This window comes from Hemiscyllium ocellatum, chromosome 28 (genome assembly GCF_020745735.1).
Source record: "Hemiscyllium ocellatum isolate sHemOce1 chromosome 28, sHemOce1.pat.X.cur, whole genome shotgun sequence".
In the NCBI taxonomy this organism is placed as follows: domain Eukaryota; kingdom Metazoa; phylum Chordata; class Chondrichthyes; order Orectolobiformes; family Hemiscylliidae; genus Hemiscyllium; species Hemiscyllium ocellatum.
The window spans coordinates 6,026,797-6,046,339 of NC_083428.1; the positions used below are offsets into that span (position 1 = coordinate 6,026,797).

A 19,543-nucleotide genomic window follows, 5' to 3' on the forward strand; every position below is an offset into this window, starting at 1 on the left:
AGGTCCACATTGCTCTGTGAAAGGTTTTCTCCTTATCTCAGTCCCAAGCCGAGGTGGCCAATGCCTCTGGCCAAGTAGTTGAGAACCCCTGGCTACCGTTCTGGAGATGTGGGTTTGAATCCCACCATGGCGGATGGTGAAATGGCTGGAGTAAACTGTTAGCTTCATGGCAATCATGTGACCCTCGGCAATAGTGTTCAAAACCCTTCTGGTTCCTCTTAGGGAAGGAAATCTGTCATCCTTACCTAGCCTGGCCTACACACGACTCCAGACCCACACCAATATGGCTGACTCTTAACTGCCCTCTGGGTGATTAGAGGTGGTCAATAACTGTTGGCCCAGTCAGTGACATGCACATCCCATGTTTAAATAATAAATAAATAAATGAGACTCTTTATCGTGAGATTTGTGATCCTTAGTTTAAAACCCTTCACCCAGGGGGAACAGAGTCTCTGAAGTTAATTTGTCAAGTGTTTTTCTCTACACATCCTGGATGATCAGATTCCCTACAGTGTGGAAACAGGCCCTTCAGCCCTACGAGTCCACGCCGACCCTCCGAATAGTAACCCACTCAGAACCATTTCCTTCTGACTAATGCACCGAACACTATGGGCAATTTAGTGTGGCCAATTCACCTGACCTGCACATCTTTGGCATGTGGAAGGAAACTGGAGTACCCAGAGGAAACCCACGCAGACAGAGGGAGAATGTGCAAACTCCACACAGACAGGCACACGAGGCTGGAATCGAACCTGGGACCCTGGTGCTGTGAGGCAGCAGTGCTAACCACCGAGCCACCGTGCTGCTCGCTTTTTTTTTCCTAAAATTGATTCACAGAATTTAATTAATCTAGTGGGTGGCACAATGGCGCAGTGATTAGCATTGCTGCCTCACAGCACCAGGGTCCTAGGTTCGATTCCAGCCTTGGATGACTGTCTGTGTGGAGTTTGCACATTCGCCCCGTGTCTGCGTGGGTTTCCTCTGGGTGCTCCAGTTTCCTTCCACAGTCCAAAGATGTGTGAATTGGCCATGCTAAATTGCCTGTAGTGTTAGGTGCATTATTCAGAAGGATTACTGTTTGGAGGGTCGGTGTGGATTGGTTGGGCCAAAGGGCCTCTTTCCACACTCTAGGGAATCTAATCTAATGTACTAGGAACATTGAATCATGTCCCTTGCTGCACAATCCTTGAGGTTGCAGACACTGATTGTTAGGTTAGACTCCCTGATGTACCAGGCGATCTTCAGACACTGGAGAGCAGATTCCTTCAGCAGTTGCCCCGCACTGGCATGGTTCTGAGTTAGGTCAGGGTTTAAAGAAACGCGACTTGGGAAACAGCTCATCCCTGACTGCCATCATTGTATCCAGGTTTACTTCTGACATGGTGAAAAATCACTGTCTTTTCGATGAAATACAAAACCAGCTCAGGTGGATGTAAAACTGTCCAAAATTTATTTTGAAGAAGGACACAGAATCCCTATAGAGTGGAAGCAGACCATTTGACCCATTGCGTCCACACCAACCCTCTGAAGAGCATCCCACCCAGATCTACCCCTCCACCCCTACCCCAGCATCTCCCATGGGTAATCCACACAGCCTGCATGTCCCTGGATACGATGGGCAATTTCCCATGACCAATACGCCTAACCTGGACATTTTTGGACTGCGGGATGAAGCCAGAGCATATGGTGGAAACCCACGCAGACATAGTAAGAATGTGCAAACTCCACAGACAGTCACCCGAGGCTGGAACCGAACCTGGGTCCCTGGCGCTGTGAGGCAGCAGGGCTGCCCCTGGGAAGTTGTATTTATGAACCACATTAAGAATCCCCATTATCGGCAGGATGAGATTGCATTGGAGAGGGTGCAAAGGAGATTTACCAGGATGCTGCCTGGGCTGAAGAGTTTCAGTTATGAAGAGAGATTGAACAGACTGGTGTGGTTTTCCATAGACCAGAGGAAAGAAACTGAGAGGGGACATAGAGTCATAGAGGCATAAGCATGGAAACAGACCCTTTGGTTCAACTCGTCCATGCTGATCAGATACCCTAACGTAATGTAGTCCCTTTGCCAGCACTTGGCCCATGTCCCTCTAAACCCTTCCTATTCATATACCCATCCAGATGCTTTTTAAATGTTGCAATTGTACCAGCCTTCACCACTTCCTCTGGCAACTCATTCCATACACGTACCACCCTCTGCGTGAAAAAGTTGCCCCTTCTGTTCCTTTTCAAAACTTTACCCTCTCACCCTGAACCTATGCCCTCTAGTTTTGGACCCTTGTCTATTTACCCTATCATGCCCCTCACGATTTTATAAACCTTTCTAAGCCCCTCCGACTCTCCAGGGAAAACAACACCAGCTTATCCAGCCTCTCCCTGTAGCTCCCACATGTTTGAGGTGTATAACATTATGAGGGGCATAGACTGGGTAGATAGGAAGGAACATTCCCTTTGATGGAGGGATCAGTGACCCTGAGACATTGATTCAAGGTAAGGGGCAAAAGGTTTAGAGGAGATGTGAGGGAAATATTCCTTCACCCAGAGGGTAGTGGAAGTCTGGAACTCATCGCCTGTAAGGGTGATAGAGGTAGAAATGCTCAGAACATTTAAGAAGTATTTAGATGTACAGTTGCGATGCTGTATGTCTGAGAGTTGGAAAATGGGATTAGAATAGTTAGCTGATTGTTTTTAATCAGCACAGACTCAATGAGCTGAAGGACCTTTTTTAAGCTATGGATCCCTGTGACTCTAGAGTAAAGTCTATGTAGTCGAATCAGACCCTGGAGCTGCTCCGTCATGAGAGAAAGAGAGACAGACAGACATCTGATGGGTCACCACGCTCCACTGTGCAGTGGCACGGTGGCTCAGTGGTTCTCACTACTGCCTCACAGTGCCAGGGACCTGGGTTCAATTCTAGCCTCGGGTGACTATCTGTGTGGAGTTTGCACATTCTCCCTGTATCTGCGTGGGTTTCCTCCGGGTGCTCCAGTTTCCTCCCACAGTCCAAAGGTATGCAGGTTAGATGAATTGGCCATGCTAAATTGCCCATAGTGTTCAGGGATGGGTGAGTTAGATGCATTAGTCAGTCGAAATATAGTGTATTAGGGTAGGAAATGGGTCTGGGTGGGTAACTCTTCAAAGGGTTGGTGTGGACTTGTTGGGCCGAATGGCCTTTTTCGCACTGAAGGGATTCTATGATGATACCTCAGGTGAGGGGAGACATTGAGTAGGAGAATCCTTTATGGCAACATTAGTCAGTGCAGGAGTTGAACCCGTACTATTGGCATCACTGCCCAGAACTAAACCAACTACCACCTAATACAGCTAACGTAACCATTTATCTCTTTGCTCTGTATCCCAGAGAGAAAAAACAGTAATACTTGGAAATGAGCATACTGGTCAAACTGGAGCACTGTCCTGAGGTGAACAAGACAGCTCCTGCCAGTGTGTGTCTTTCGCAGGTTTTACTGGGAGCTTGCTTTGTGCCAGTCAGCTGTTCTTAAAATAGTGGTCACGCTTCAGAAAAATAATTAACCGGCTGCGATGCATTTTGGGATGTCCTGAGACAGTGAGAGGTGTTGGGGGCGGAATGGTGGCTCAGTGGTTAGCACTGATGCCTCACAGTGCCAGGGACCCAGGTTCGATTCTGGCATGGGGGGACAGTCTGTGTAGAGTTTGCGCATTCTCCCCATGTCTGCGTGGGTTTCCTCCGGGTGCTCCGGTTTCCTCCCACAGTCCAAAGATGTGCAGGTTAGGTGAATTGGCCATGCTAAATTGCCCATAGTGTTCACGGATGTGTAGGCTAGGTGCATTAGTCAGGGGTAAATATAGAGGAATGGGTCAGGGTGGGTTACTCTTCGGAGGGTCAGTATGGACCCGTGGGCTGAAGGGATTCTATGAACTTTCATCAATGCAAACTCCTTTCTCATGTGGATACTGAGAGGAGGCTAATGCAGAGAATGTGAAATGCCAACAATCCTGCCTTTTGGCTTGTGATAACAGCTCAGTGTGCCCAGCTCAGTGCATTGTCTTCCAAAACACTGGCATGGAAAATTCACCACTGAGTGCCAGGTTTGTATTGAGTTGCGTGGGTAATGGGATGCAGTGGGCATTGGGTGAGGTGGCATTGTCAGATGATCCTGGCAATGTGGGGCTGGACTTGCTCACATTGTTATTGACGGATGTTTGAGGCCAGATAGAACTGGGAGCAGATGATGGTTATATGTTAATTGAGGGTAATTGAACTTGATCGGGCAGTATATATCTATACATAAGGAATGAGTAATCAGTAATTAGTGTTGTTGGAGTTGATGGTGTGTGTGTTGGAATAAAACCAGGAGGGAAACACAAACTAGGCCAGGACTCAGTGCAGCCAGCATTTTAGCCTCTGGTGTTAAATTCTGCATGACTTGTAGATAGAGGCTGTGTCTTTTGCCAGGCTGGGCACCCCCTCACCAGCCCACAAAACCCCCAGGAGATACAGTGAAATAAATATTCAGCACAGACATTAGCTCTTCTTCCCTTTAGGGACTGTGTTGGAGCAACACTTCTTAGAGATCAGTTATAAATTCCAATTAAAATATAAACTTTGCTCACCTTCCTATTTAATGAAACTAATTAACAGGACAATGCAACAATTTACTCCAAATAAAAATACACAGTGTTAGAAATTGCCTCCCCACAATGCTGCTCATTTCCATCATGGTTTCAATTTTTAATCTTCTTTTGAACTCTCTGTTCTACAGTGAATTAGTTTTATTTAATTCCCCATTCTGCTGCACTCCTGCTGTTTGGTTTCTGCTTCTCCCTCTCTCATCTTCAGCACCGACTCACTGTAATTAATCCCAAACTGGACTTCACAATATCTCAGGCCTTTGGCTGGGTTTTGCCACATCAAACCTTGCAGAACAGAAACTTTCTTCATTCTTGATGTCTCTGCATCGTTATAGAGAGAGATGAAGCAGGCACCAATTAATCTTCACTGAGTTGACTATGGTTCTTCTCGGCTGATATCCAATTTGGATCCTGTTGGCTCAGCAAACAATGCTTTCATTGAGTCTTACTGTGAGGCAATGAGGAATTGTTGGCTGGACTGAGATCTGTCAGTGTCAACTCACGACCGTGTTCCTCTTTCCCTTTCAAGAGAACAGAAGCCGTTAGAAGGCAAAAGAAAGGAAGGCAAATCCTGGCAGTGCCACAAGGAAGGGTATTGGGCACTGACTGAACGTCTTTTCCAACTGAAAAGTCAATGTACAATGGTCTGAATGGCCTCTCTCTGTGCTGTGTCACTCTCAGTTGTCAGTGGACAGTGTTTTAAAATAGGGAGCAGGAGGTTTAGGGAGGATTTGAGGAAAAGTCTTTTCCACTCAGACGTTTGTGGATGCCTCAAACTCATGTCCTAAAAGGCTGGTAGAGGCAGGAATCCTCAAGAGATTTAAGATTTATTTAGATGAGTTGAAACACCACAGCACATAAAACCAAATGTTGGAAAATGGGATTAGATTAGTTCGATGTAGGCCAGACCACATAAGGAGGCAAAATCCTTAACCCTAAAGAACATTAATGAATCTGATGGGTTTCTAAAATAATAATTGATACTGTCATAATTAGTGAGACTGGATTTATATTCTATCATTTTTAATTAGTTTAGTTTAAATTCCAGAAGCTGCAGTAATGGGGTTTGAACCTGTCCCCATCAAACCTGGACCTCTGGATTATTAAACAAAAAGAAGAAGGTTCTGAAGGAGGGTCACTGGACCTGAAAAGTTAACTCTGCTTTCTCTCCACAGATGCTGCAAGACCCGCTGAGTTTTCCCAGCAATTTTTGATTTTGCCTCTGGATTGTTAGTCTAATGATACTACCACAATGCCTCCACCTCCCCACCCAGGCTTATCTTTTCTTCATTGGCGAGTGTTTCATTTTTGTATCTCATTCTCCACCTCCCGACAAGACAATTAACAACAACAACAATGTTTCTAAAACACCTTCAGTGAAATGTCCTGAGGTATTTATATGATCGGATATAATTCAAAACCAAGTCACTTAATGAGGCATTGGGTCAGGTGAGCAAAGACCTTGCTTTGAGTAGACAGCTTTCAGGAATTATTGGAAAGGGTAATGGGGAATCTGATAGGTTTACAACAGGAATTCCTCAAACTCATAGCCTCATGAAAATGCAGCTACCAAATGGTGAAGCAAATAAAATAGGAATGCTCCCTAAAGACAACTTAGCTGAGGGGGCATCGTTGAATTCCAACAGTGTGGAAGGAGGCCATTTGGCCCATCCACATTAACTGTCCTAAGAGTGTTGCGCCCAGACCCACCACCTCACCCTACCCCTGTAGTGTGCAGGCTAATTCACCCATCCTGCACACTATGGGAAATTTAGCATGGCTAATCTACCTGGACTGTGGAAGGAAATCCAAGCAGACACGCGAGAAAGTGCAAACTCCACAGTGAAATTGCTAAAGGAATGCAATATAAAAGAAAGGAAGTGTTGTTACAACTGGACAAGGTATTGGTGAGATCCCAACTGGAATATTGTGTGCAGTTTGGTCCTCTTACTTGAGGAAGGATGTAATTGTGTTGGAGACAGTTCCGAGATGGTTCATTCGATTAATTCCAGAAATGAAAGTCATGTCTTATGAGGAAAGGTTGAACAGTTTAGGCCTATACTTACTAGAGTTTAAGAGGATGAGAAGAGATCTAATTGAGGTATATTAAGGATTTGCCCCTCCCCTGAGCTGTTGTGATCTTCAGGTTAAACCATCTGCAGCTGTCTCTGTCTAAGAGAGAGCATAGAATCTCTACAATGTGGATGCAGGCCCATTGAGTCCACACCAAACCTCCAAAGAGCATCCTACCCAGATCTACCGTCCCACCCCCTTCCCTTGTAACCCTGCATATCCCATGACTAATCCATCTAGCCTGCACATCCCTGGGTACTATGGGTAATTGAGCATGGCCAATCCACCCTAACCTACACATCTTTGTTATGTGGGAGGAAACTGGAGTGCCTGGAGGCGACCATGCAGACACGGAAGAATGTGCAAACTCCACCCAGACAGTCACCCAAGGGCGTCCCTGGCACTGTGAGCCACCATGCCGCCCAGTGGTCTGGTAAGACTATGGCTTTATTAGATGCTAAATGAATTTGACAAAGTAGATGTAGAGTAATGTTTCCTCTTGGAACAATTCACAAACACACTTAGATCATTCATTAAAATGAACTTTCCTCCATCACTACTCCTTTTTGTGTTATTAATGGAATGGGGGCATCACTGGCTAAGCCAGTATTTATTATTCAGAAGGCAATTCAGAATCAATTGCATTGTTGTAGATCTGGAGTTACATGCAGGTCAGACTGAATAAAGAGGACAAATTTCCTCCCCTCAAGGACATAGAGTCACAGAATCCTACTGCCCTTTGCCCCAAACTGGTCCATGGAAACCAAAATGGCCAACCACACTCACCCCATTTCCCTGCACTTGGCCCATATCCTTCTAAACCTTTCCTTTCCATGTATTTGTCCAAATGCCTTTCAAATGTTGTTAATGTACCTGCCTCAACCGCATCTGCTGGCAGCTCACTCCATATGCCTACTGCCCTCTGTTTAAAAATGTTGCCCCTCAGGTTCCCTTTAATTCTTTCTCCTCTCACCCTAAACTGATGCCCTCTAGCCCAACCCTGGGAAAATACCGAGTGCATTCACCCTATCTGTGCCTCTCATGATCTTATACACTTCTTTAAGATACTCCCTCAGTCTCCTACGCTCTAAAGAAAAAGGTCTTAGCTTGTCCAACTGCTCTCTATAACTCAGATCGTTGAATCCTTGCAACATCCTTGTAGATTTCTTCTGCGCTCTTTCCAGTTTAATAACATCCTTCCTGTAGCAAGTTGACCAAAACTGAGCACAGTATTCCAAATGCAGCCTCACCAATGTCCTGTACAACTGCAACATAACTTCCCAACTTCTATACTCAGTGTTCTGACTGATGAAGGCCAGTATGCCAAAAGCCTTCTTCACTGCCATGTCTACCTGGGACTTCACTTTCAGAGAACCATGTACCTGAATTCCAAGGTCCTTCTATTCGACTACACTCGTTAAGGCCCTACCATTCACCATGAAATTTCTACCTTGATCTGATGCAAGACCTCACAATTATCTATATTAAACTCCATTTGTCATTTCTCAATCCACTTTCCCAGCTGACTGAGGTCCTGCTGCAATAACTGTCCACGATACCGCCTATTTCAATGTCACCTGCAAACTTGCTAATCATACCTTGTACATTCTCATCCAAATCATTGATCTAGATAAAAAAACAACAAGGGGCCCAGCATCGACCCTGAGGTACTCCACTAGTCACTGGCCTCCAGTCTGACAAACAGCTTTCCACTGTTACACTCTGCTTCCTCCCATCAAGCCAACTGTCTATCCAGTATGCCAGCTCCCCCTGGATTCCATGTGATCTAACCTTCCAATGCAGTCTGCTATGTGGAACCTTAGCAAAAGCCTTGCTGCAATCCATGTAGACTATGTCTACTGCCCTGCTCTCGTCAACCTTCCTGGTCACTTCATCAAGGAACTCTATCAAATTTTTGGGGCATGATTTCCCATGCACAAAGCCATGTTGACTGCTCCTAATCAAGCCCAATCTTTCCAAATGCATGTATATTTTATCCCTCAGAATCTTCTCAAGTAACGTCCCACCACAGATGTTAAGTTTTATTGGGCTATAGTTCCCAGGTTTTTCTTTGCAGCCCTTCTTGAATAAAGGCACAGCATTCGCTACCCTCCAGTCTACCGGTACCTTACCTGTGGCTAACGATGACACAAAAATATTAGCCAGGTCCCTTGCAATTTCTTCTCTAGCCGCTTGCAGTGTCCTTGCACATATCTGGTCAGGACCTGGAGACTTGTCACCTTCATACATTTTAATAGTCCAACACCTCCTCTACTGTGATGTCGACTGTCCCCAAGATATGATCACTAACTCACCTAACTTCCCAATTCTTCATGTCTTTCTCCACAGTAAACATAGAGGAGAAATATTCATTTAGGACCTCACCCACCTCCTGTGATTCCACACATCCATGTCCACTATGGTCCTTGAGGGGTCCTATTCTCTTCCTAGTGACTCTTTTTTCTTTAATATACTTAAAGAACCTCCTTGGATTCACCCTGATCTTCATAGCCAAAGCTATCTCATGGCTCCTTTTCGCCCTCCTGATTTCCTTCTTCAGTAAACTCCTGTATCCCCTTTTTACCTCCAGCGATTCCCTTGGTCCCAGCTGCCTGTATCTGAACCATATTTCCTTCTTGTTTCTGGTCAAAGCCTCAATATCTCATCATGCAGGATTCCTTATTCCTGCCAATCTTGCCTTTCACCCTCACAGGACCATTTCAACCTTGAACTCTAACTATCTCACTTTTGGAGGCCTCCCACTTGCCAGAGGTCTCTTTGCCTGCAAACAAACTCCTCCAATCAGCCCCTGCATGCTCCTGCTTAATTCCATCAAATTTCACCTTGCCCCAATTTAGAACTTGAATCTGTGGACCAGTTTTGTCCCTCTCCATAACTATCTTAAAATTAATAGAACTATGGTCACTGGTCTCAAAGTGTTCCCCCACTGTCACTTGTCCTGCCCTATTTCCCAAGAGTAGATTGTGTATTGCCCCTTCCTGAATGGGACCCTCTAGATACATGATTCAACTCGATGTATTTTCACAGAAGTCCAGCAGCTTGTTGGTCGCTATTACTAATGGTTCTTCAAGGTTGATTTTTGTTAAATGATTTTAAAATTCACAACTGTCAGGTTGAGACTCAAACACATTGCAATGGGGACTTGTCCAGATCTTAGCATCAATGAAACAACCACTATGTAACTTCTCCAACAGAGTGCCTTTTGATCATCCACCTGTCTCTCAGCAATCCTTTGGTAAATGGTTTGATTTTAACAGCGGGTGTCAGTCACAGAAGCAGCTGTTGTCATGTGCAAGAAGCATAGAAAATTAAGCAAGAAAAATGCAAAATTTCCCAATAAAGTCCCAGATTCCAAACAAGGACAAGCTGTTTTGTTTTCGCAAAGACAAAGTAAGTCATCTCGGAGAGTAGAGCTGAAAATGTGTTGCTGGAAAAGCACAGCAGGTCAGGCAGCATCCAAGGAGCAGGAGAATTGACGTTTCGGGCATGAGCCCTTCCTCAGGAATGATCTCCAGCATCTGCAGTCCTCACTTTCTCCATCTCGGAGAGTAAGCTGCTTTCATACTGCCTCATGATAAAGTTAAACATTGCCACCTCTCTAATCCAAACTTTTAGGATTGAGATTTTACCAGATTTTGGAGTTTTCTGGATTATGGAGTGATGTTAGAATTCCAAATGACAAGCGTGTGAAATGGAAAATGCCATATTAACCTGAAACATAATACATTGATAAACATTACAAAGAAAGAATAAAAATTGTTTTGCTCATCCAAATATTGTATCGCCTGCTCCCAAAGTATTTTACTAAACAGATGCTGTGAACTGTTTTGGAATTTAAAGAAAAATCCTGGAAAACTGGTAATTTTTGTATGACAACTTCCAGACCAGAGAGATTACTGCATATCACTTCCTTGAATTTTTGCAATAAAAGGATGAGAACCAAATTGGAAGTGTATATTTTTTGGCACTTTCAGTCTCCAATCATAACACTTGCTTCAAGCTAATGATAGCTTTGGAATGTGCAATTATGTAAAATTAATAGCAGGTTTGGGATGTGAAATGGCAGATAATTTGATTTCACCTCAATACCCTATAATCCTTACGAATACATCTCCCTCCCCACAAAAGAGTGATTCCAAATGTGCAATCACTTCTTTCAGTACTCAATAATTCTCTTACCTCTTTGTTTTGAAGGTGCAGCATTTTCTTAGGGATGTGCCCAGGGGATCATTTGTTTTTCCTCCATTTTCCATCTGTCAGAGTTCCCTGCATTGGAAGTTTGATCAAGTCCCTCTCCAGTGCTGGAGAGAAAATGTCTTGGCCTGTACTCTGCTGCATCCTGTGGGAGTGTCACATTGTTGGAACTGCTGGGCAACACTTTAAACGGAAACACCCATCTGCTCTCTCAGCTCTAAGTGTAAATAAATCTCATGGCATCATTGCATAGAAGAACACCCAGTTTTCCTTGATGCCCTGGGCTGTAATTTATCCTTATGTCAGGCCCTGGAAACGGATGATGTGGTCATGATAACATTGCAGTCTGTTGATTTTGCTGTGGACATATTCATTTTGCAACATTACAAATGTGACTATACTTCTGATGTACAAAAACAGAAACTCAGCAGGTCTGGCAGCATCTGTGGGAAGAAAGCAGAGTTAACTTTGTTGAGAACTGTGGGTGGCCAGGAGAGTGTGGTATTTACACTCAAGCCAAAATTGGAGGGGAGAGGGGTGGGGAGAGGTGAGTGGATATTACTTTTTATTAGCTACTGACCGTCCAAATGAAGAGTTACTGGACTCGAAATGTTAACTCTGCTTTCTTCCCACAGACACTGCCTGACTGTTGAATTTCTCCAGCAATTTCTGTTTTTGCTTCAGATTTCAGGCATCCACAATTCTTTGTTTTACTTCAAAGGTACAGACTTGGCTGTAAAGTGGGCTGGGACATGCTGAGGTTGTAGAAGGCTGGCTGGATATTACATGCACCCACCCGGTTGTGTTGTTGGTGGGGAAGGAGAGGGATGCATATAAAATCGGTCAGACAGCCAGTCCACTACCCTCACACCCACCCTGAAGCTCACCCTCCAACTCAGAGGGTGGACAGGTTCCAAGGTTGGCTTGGAAATAAATAAAGGATGGTCAACTAGGCTTGTTTGATGCTCAGTTAAGCCCAATATTATAGTGTTCACCCCATGAAAAGATTGGCAAATGTGAAAAATGGTGAGAATAAAGGGGTGCTGTCAGATGGAGATTGTAGATTATAGAATCCCTACAGTGTGGAAGTAGGCCATTCAGCCCATACTGCCCCCACTGAAGAGCAACACTCCCCCCCTCCCCCACCATCACCATAGCCTTGCATTTTCCATGGCTAATTTAAATATCCTTGGATGCTACTGGGCAATTTAACGTGGCCAATCCACATGACCTGCATATCTTTGGATTGTGGGAGGAAATCGTAGCACCCAGAGGAAGCCCATGCAGACACAGGGAGAATGCGCAAACTCCACACAGACAGTCACCCAAGACTGGAATCGAACCCAGCTCCCTGGCACTGTGAGGCAGCAGTGCTAACCACGGAGGTACATGACATCCAGAATCCCTCCACCCTGCCAGGTAGTACCCTCTTTATTCTGACCCACATATACATGAAATCCATTGTCCCATGTCCCTCACCATGGGGATGCTGTAGGTGCTGACCACTCCGGAGGGTGTGATATCCCATTTGCCCTCAACTGAGTGGTAGAAGTCCCGCTGTCCATCAGATGAGCTCAGCCACAATGATTTACATCTTGGGGGGGTAGACTTGCTGTTGGCCTGTTGGCATTTCTTCTGGGTGGGTGCCAGGTGAGGGGATGGCTGACATCTTCTGCATCCAGAACTTGTGCCCCAGCAGCTCTTATGGAAGGGGGTGATAGTGACTTAGTGGTCATGTCACTAGACCAAAGTAAGCCAGGACACTAGTCTAATGCTCTGGGGGCATTGGCCTGAACCTGACCACGATGAAATCTGAAATCAGTAAATCTGTAATCATGACCATGTTGATTATAATAAAAACACCATCTGGTTCGCTAATGTCCTTTGGGGAGGGAAGTCTGCTGTCCTGACCCAGTCTGGCCTACACGTGACTCCAGACCCACAGTATTGTGGCTGGCTTGAACTGACCTCTGGGCAATAAATGTTTTCTGAGACATGTCCATATCCCATAAATGTAAAAAAAAAGCCTCTGACTTTTGAGGGGAAATGGGGAAGGAAGGTTTAGTTTAATTTTATTGGTCTAAGGTTGTGCCACGTTGTTGTGTATATAATCGATAAAAACAATCCTGGATTCTTCTGTTCCATCACATATTGATGTTGAAAGTCTAGAAGTAAATGTAATCTTCAGTTCCTGGAGGCAGTCAGAGAGGTCGTGAGGTCACATATTTGGGTGGTTGGTTTACCCGAAACACGACTTGGGTAGTGTCTCCCACCCATCCTCCTCCTCTAACCAAAAGAAAAGCCCTGTGTGTCGGTTGATAAGGTGACAAGGTTTTCTTCTATGTTTCATTTTTCCAGCGGTCTGTTTAGGAATTTAGAATAGTGGGAATGGAGGTTAGGGCAGTTGAATTTTCCTCCTGCAGGATGTGGGAGGTAAGGGTCACCTCTAGTGTCCCTGCTGACTTCATTTGTGGGAAGTGCACCCAACTCTAGCTCCTTGAGAACCGCGTTAGGGAACTGGCGCTGGAGCTGGATGAACTTCGGATCATTTGGGAGGTGGAGGGGTTTATTGAGAGGAGTTACAGGGAGGTAGTTACTGTCAGGGGTAAGAAAGGGAACCGGCTGGCAGTACAGGGATATCCTGTGGTGGTTCCCCTCAGCAACAGGTTTTGGATACTGTTGGGGCAGACGACTTACCAGGAGTAAGTCATGGGGTACAGGCTCTGGCACAGGGTCTGTCCTTGTTGCTCACAGAAGAGCAGAGCTTTAGGCATTGGGAACTCCATAGTTAGGGGTACAGAGAGGAGGTTTTGTGGGAATGAGAGAGACTCGCGATTGGTGTGTTGCCTTCCAGATGTCAGGGTTCATGATATCTCTGATTTTGTTTTGGGATGCCTGAGGGGGGAGGGGGAGCAGCCCCAAGTCGTGGTCTACATGGGCACCAACAACATAGGTAGGAAGAAAGGTGGGGTTCTAAGGCAGAAATTCAGGGAGCTAGTGTGGAAGCTTAGAGCTAGAACAAACAGAGTTGTTATCTCTGGTTTTTTGCCTGTGCCACATGCTAGTGAAGTGAGGAACAGGGAGAGAGTGGAGCTGAACACGAGGCTACAGGGATGGTGCAGGAGGGAGTGTTTTGGATTCTTGGATAATTGGAAATCTAGCAAGTTTTGAGAAGATTTGTAGCTCAGGTTGAGGTGCTGGATGTAGGTTTGCTCACTAAGCTGCAAGGTTTATTTTCAGACATTTCGTCACCATTCTAGGTAACATCTTCTGTGAGCCTCCGGATGAAGCACTGCTGGTGTTTTCTGCTTTCTATTTGTATGTTTGGGTTTCCTTGGTTTGGTGAAGCCATTTCCTGTGGTGACATCATTTCCTATGGTGATGCCATTCCCTGTTCTTTTTCTCAGGGGGTGGTAGATGGTGTCCAAGTCAATGTGTTTGTTGATAGAGTTCCGGTTGGAATGCCATGCTTCTAGGAATTCTCTTGAGTGTCTCTGTTTGGCTTGTCCTAGGATGGATGTATTGTCCCAGTCGAAGTGGTGTTCTTCCTTATCTGTATGTAAGGATACTAGTGAAAGTGGGTCATGTCGTTTTGTGGCTAGTTGATGTTCATGTATCCTGGTGGCTAGATTTCTGCATGTTTGTCCAATGTAGTGTTTGTATAGTTCTTGCAAGGTATTTTGTAAATGACATTAGTTTTGCCTGTTGTCTGTATCGGGTCTTTCAAGCTGGTTTAGTGTGTTGGTGGGTTTGTGGGCTACCATGATGCAAAGAGGTCTGAGTGCTCCTGCAGTCACTTCCAGGATGACTTTGATGGAGGGGAGAGTGGGATTTTCTGGAGGGGAGTTTCTGGACGCGTTTTGTCTGCTTGTTTGGGTTTGTTGCTGAGAAATCGGCAGATTGTGTTCATTGGGTATTCATTCTATTTGAAAACACTGTGTATGTGATTTTTTTTAGATTAGATTACTTACAGTGTGGAAACAGGCCCTTCGGCCCAACAAGTCCACACCGACCCACCGAAGCGTAACCCACCCATTCCCCTACATTTACCCCTTACCTAACACTACGGGCAATTTAGCATGGCCAATTCACCTGACCCGCACATCTTTGGACTGTGGGAGGAAACCGGAGCACCTGGAGGAAACCCACGCAGACACGGGGAGAACGTGCAAACTCCACACAGTCAGTCGCCTGAGCTGAGGGTTTTGTTTTCACCCAGAGGCTGACGAAATCACTGCCTGGAAGGGTAATGATGTAGGAAACTTCACAACCTTTAAAAAGCACTTGGATGAGCACTTGAGGTGTCATGACATTGAAGGCTATGGGCCAAGTGGAACTAGTGTATATTTAATTTAGTTTTGGCAGTACACCCTCAATGGGCCAAAGGCCTTTTCTGTTCTGTCTACTGCAATGATTAACAGATACCCAGGAGTGAGTTACAGAGTGGACTCGAACTGGGGAAGTGGTGAAGTCATAAGGTGGGGGTTGGGGGTAGGATCAAGGAAAACCTTAAGGTCTTCTATAGGTATTTCAGGAATAAAAGAATGACTATAGTAAGATTAGGGCCAATCAAAGATAATAGTGGGAAGTTATGTGCGGAATCTGAGAACATAGGGGAAGCACCTAACGAATTTATTTTTGTAAGTATTCACATTGGAAAAGGGCAATGTTAATGGGAATATGGAGATAAAGGCTACAAGATTAGATGGGATAGTAGTTTAAAGTCTGGTTGAAGATTTGTAGCTCGGGTGTCCGTTGTTGTGGTTCTGTTCGCCGAGCTGGAAGTTTTTGCTGCAAACGTTTCGTTCCCTGGCTAGGGAACATCATCAGTGCTGTTGGAGCCTCCTGTGAAGCGCTGCTTTGACGTTTCTTCCGGTATTTATAGTGGTTTGTTCTTGCCGCTTCCGGGTGTCAGTTTCAGCTGTCGTAGTTTGTATGTGGGGTCCAGGTCGATGTGTCTGTTGATGCATGTTCTTGCCGCTTCCGGGTGTCAGTTTCAGCTGTAGTGGTTTGTATATGGGGTCCAGGTCTATGTGTCTGTTAATGGAGTTTGTGGATGAATGCCATGCCTCTAGGAATTCCCTGGCTGTTCTCTGTCTGGCTTGTCCTATGATGGTAGTGTTTTCCCAGTCAAATTCATGTTCCTGGTTGTGGAACATGGTCCAGGAACATGACTTTGACTGGGAAAACACTACCATCATAGGACAAGCCAGACAGAGAACAGCCAGGGAATTCCTAGAGGCATGGCATTCATCCACAAACTCCATTAACAGACAAGTGGACCTGGACCCCATATACAAACCACTACAGCTGAAACTGACACCCGGAAACGGCAAGAACATCCATCAACAGACACATCGACCTAGACCCCACATACAAACTACTACAGCTGAAACTGACAGCCGGAAGCGGCAAGAACAAACCACTATAAATACCGGAAGAAACATCAAAGCAGCGCTTCACAGGAGGCTCCAATAGCACTGATGATGTTCCCTAGCCAGGGAACGAAACGCTTGCAGCAAAAACTTCCAGCTCGGGATAGTAGTTGTCAAAGAGGAGGTTTTAGCAAGTTTGGAAGATCTGAAAATTGATAAGACCCTGGGCCAGATGGGAATTATCCTCATATTCTCTAGGAAGCCAGAGAGGAGATTGCAGAGCCTTTGGCTTTGATCTTTATGTCCTCATTTTCAACAGGAGTAGTGCCAGAAGACTGGAGGATAGCAAATGTGGTTCCCTTGTTTAAGGCGGGGAGTCAGGACAACCCTGATGATTATAGCCCAGTGAGCCTTACTTCGGTTGTGGGTAAGGTGTTGGGACAGGTTATAAGAGATAGGATTTATAATCATCTGGAAAGGAATAATTTGATTAGGGATAGTCAACACAGTTGAAGGGTAGACCATGCCTCATTAACCTTTCTGAGTTCTTCGAGAAGGTGACAAAGCAGGTGGATGAAGGTAAAGCAGTTGATGTTGTGTATATGGATTTCAGTAAGGCGTTTGATAAGGTTCCCCATGGTAGGCTATTGCACAAAATATGGAGTTTCGGGATTGAAGGTGATTTAGTGGTTTGGATCAGAAATTTGTCAGCTGAAAGAAGACAGAGGGTGGTGGTTGATGGGAAATGTTCATCCTGGAGCTCAGTTACCAGTGGTGTGCTGCAAAGATCTGTTTTGGGGCCATTGCTGTTTGTCATTTTTATAAATGATCTGGAGGTGGGCATAGAAGGTTGGGTTAGTAAATTTGCGGATGACATTAAGTTATGCAGAGTTGTGGATAGTGCTGAAGGATGTTGTGGGTTACAGAGATTATAGATAAGATGCAGAGCTGGGCTGAGAGGTGGCAAATGGAGTTTAATGCAGAAAAGTGTGAGGTAGTTCACTTTGGAAGAAGTAACAGGAATGCAGAGTCCTGGGCTAATGGTAAAATTCTTGGCAGTGCAGATGAACAGAGAGATCTCGGTGTCCAGGTGCTTAAATCTCTGAAAGTTGCCACTCAGATTGATAGGGTTGTTAAGAAAGCATTTGGTCTGTTGGCATTTATTGGTAGGGGGATTGAGTTTTGGAGCCATGAGGTCATGCTTCAGCTGTACAAGACACTGGTAAAGCTGCACCTAGAGTATTGCATACAGTTCTGGTCACCGCATTTTAGGAAGGATGTGGAAGCTTTGGAAAGGGTTCAGAGGAGATTTACTCAGATGTTGCCTGGTATGGAAGGGAGGTCTCATGAGGAAAGGCTGAGGGAACTGAGGTTGTTTTTGTTGGAGAGAAGAAGGTGACTTAATCTAGACATTTAAGATAATCAGGGGGTTAGATGGGGTGGACAGTAAGAGCCTTTTTCCTCGGATGGTGAAAGCTAACATGAGGGGACATAGCTTTAAATTGAGGGGTGATAAATTTAAGACAGATATCAGGGGTGGTTTCTTTATTCAGAAAGTAGTAGGGGCATGGAACGGCTTGCCTGCAACAGTAGCAGATATGCCGATGTTAAGGACATTTAAAGACATGGGGATTGGATACACATACAGGTAGTAATGGAAGGGTGTAGGTTAGATGGGCATCAGATCAATTTCACAGGTCAGCACAATATCGAGGACCGAAGGGCCTGTACTGTGCTGTTATGTTCGATGTTCTATGTTCTATGTTCATAAAAGCTCAGGTTTATCACCACAAGATTGAGGCTCAGACTGGATAAGGCAACCTTTGTCTGAAAGGCAACATTTGGTTTCTTAATTTATAAGGTGGAGGAGTTTTTAAAAAATTCATCCATGGGATGAGGGAGTCACTGGCTAGGCCAACATTTATTGCCCAGAGGACAGTTGAGAGTCAACCACATTGCTGTGGGTCTGGAGGCATATGTGGGCCAGACCAAGTAAAGATGGCAGTTTCTTTCCCGAAAGGTTGTGGGGTTGTCCCAACAATTAACAAAGGTTACATGGTCATCAAAGGTTTCACGGGTGGCACAGTGGTACAGTGGTTAGCACTGCTGCCTCACAGCGCCAGAGACCCGGGTTCAAATCCCGCCTCCTGTCTGTGTGGAGTTTGTGCATTCTCCCCGTGTCTGCGTGGGTTTTCTCCGGGTGCTCCGGTTTCCTCCCACAGTCTAAAGGTGAATTGGCCAAGCTAAATTGCCCTTGGTATTAGGTGTAGGGGAATGGGTCTGGGTGGGTTGCTCTTCGGAGGGTCGGTGTGGAATTGTTGGGCCGAAGGGCCTGTTTCCACACTGTAAGTAATCTAATCTAATTACAGACATTTATTGAATTCAAATTCCACCATCTGCTGTGGCAGGGTTAAAGTCCAGGTTCTCAGGATGTTACCTGGCTCTCTGGATTAACAGTCCAGCAATACTATCACTAGGCCATTCCTCCCCCAGGCTTCCTTTACATAATGTTCTGCCACATAAGAAAAAGGTTCTGTAAATATGGATTTAAATGGTCATGGTGTTCTTTATTCATGAAGGAAATACGCAGAGAAAAAATGAGGTACGAAGGTAAACTGGCCAAAAATATAAAGGAGGATAGTAAAAGCTTTTTTAGGTATGTGAAAGGCAAAAAAATGGTTAAGACTAAAATTGGGTCCTTGAAGACAGAAACAGGGGAATATATTACAGGGAACAAAGAAATGGCAGAAGAATTGAATTGGTACTTCAGATCTGTGTTCACTGGGGAAGACACAAGCAATCTCCCTGAGGTAACAGTGGCTGAAGGACCTGAACTTAAGCGAATTTATATTTGCCAGGAATTGGTGTTGGAGAGACTGTTAGGTCTGAAGGTTGATAAGTCCCCAGGTCTACATCCCAGGATACTGAAGGAGGTGGCTCGAGAAATCGTGGATGCATTGGTGATTATTTTCCAGAGTTCAATAGATTCAGGATCAGTTCCTGTGGATTGGAGGGTGGCTAATGTTGTACCACTTTGTGTAAAGGTGGCTTAGTGGTTGGCACTGCTGCCTCACAGCACCAGGGTCCCCAGTTCAATTCCAGCCTTGGGCGACTGTGTGGAGTTTGCACATTCTCCCCATGTCTGTGTGGGTTTTCTCCGGGTGTTCCGGTTTCGTCCCACACTCCAAAGAGGTGCAGGTCAGGTGAATTGGCCATGCTAAATTGTCCATTGTGTTAGGTACATTAGTCAGAGGGAAATGGGTCTG

At 45.2% G+C, this 19,543-nt stretch overlaps 1 protein-coding gene across 1 annotated transcript in view; it reads left to right on the plus strand.

The window, feature by feature from the left end:
* The window catches only part of ncanb (neurocan b), a 274,307-nt gene that overhangs the window by 102,162 nt on the left and 152,602 nt on the right, over positions 1 to 19,543 (plus strand). The gene's annotated exons all lie outside the window — the stretch shown is intronic.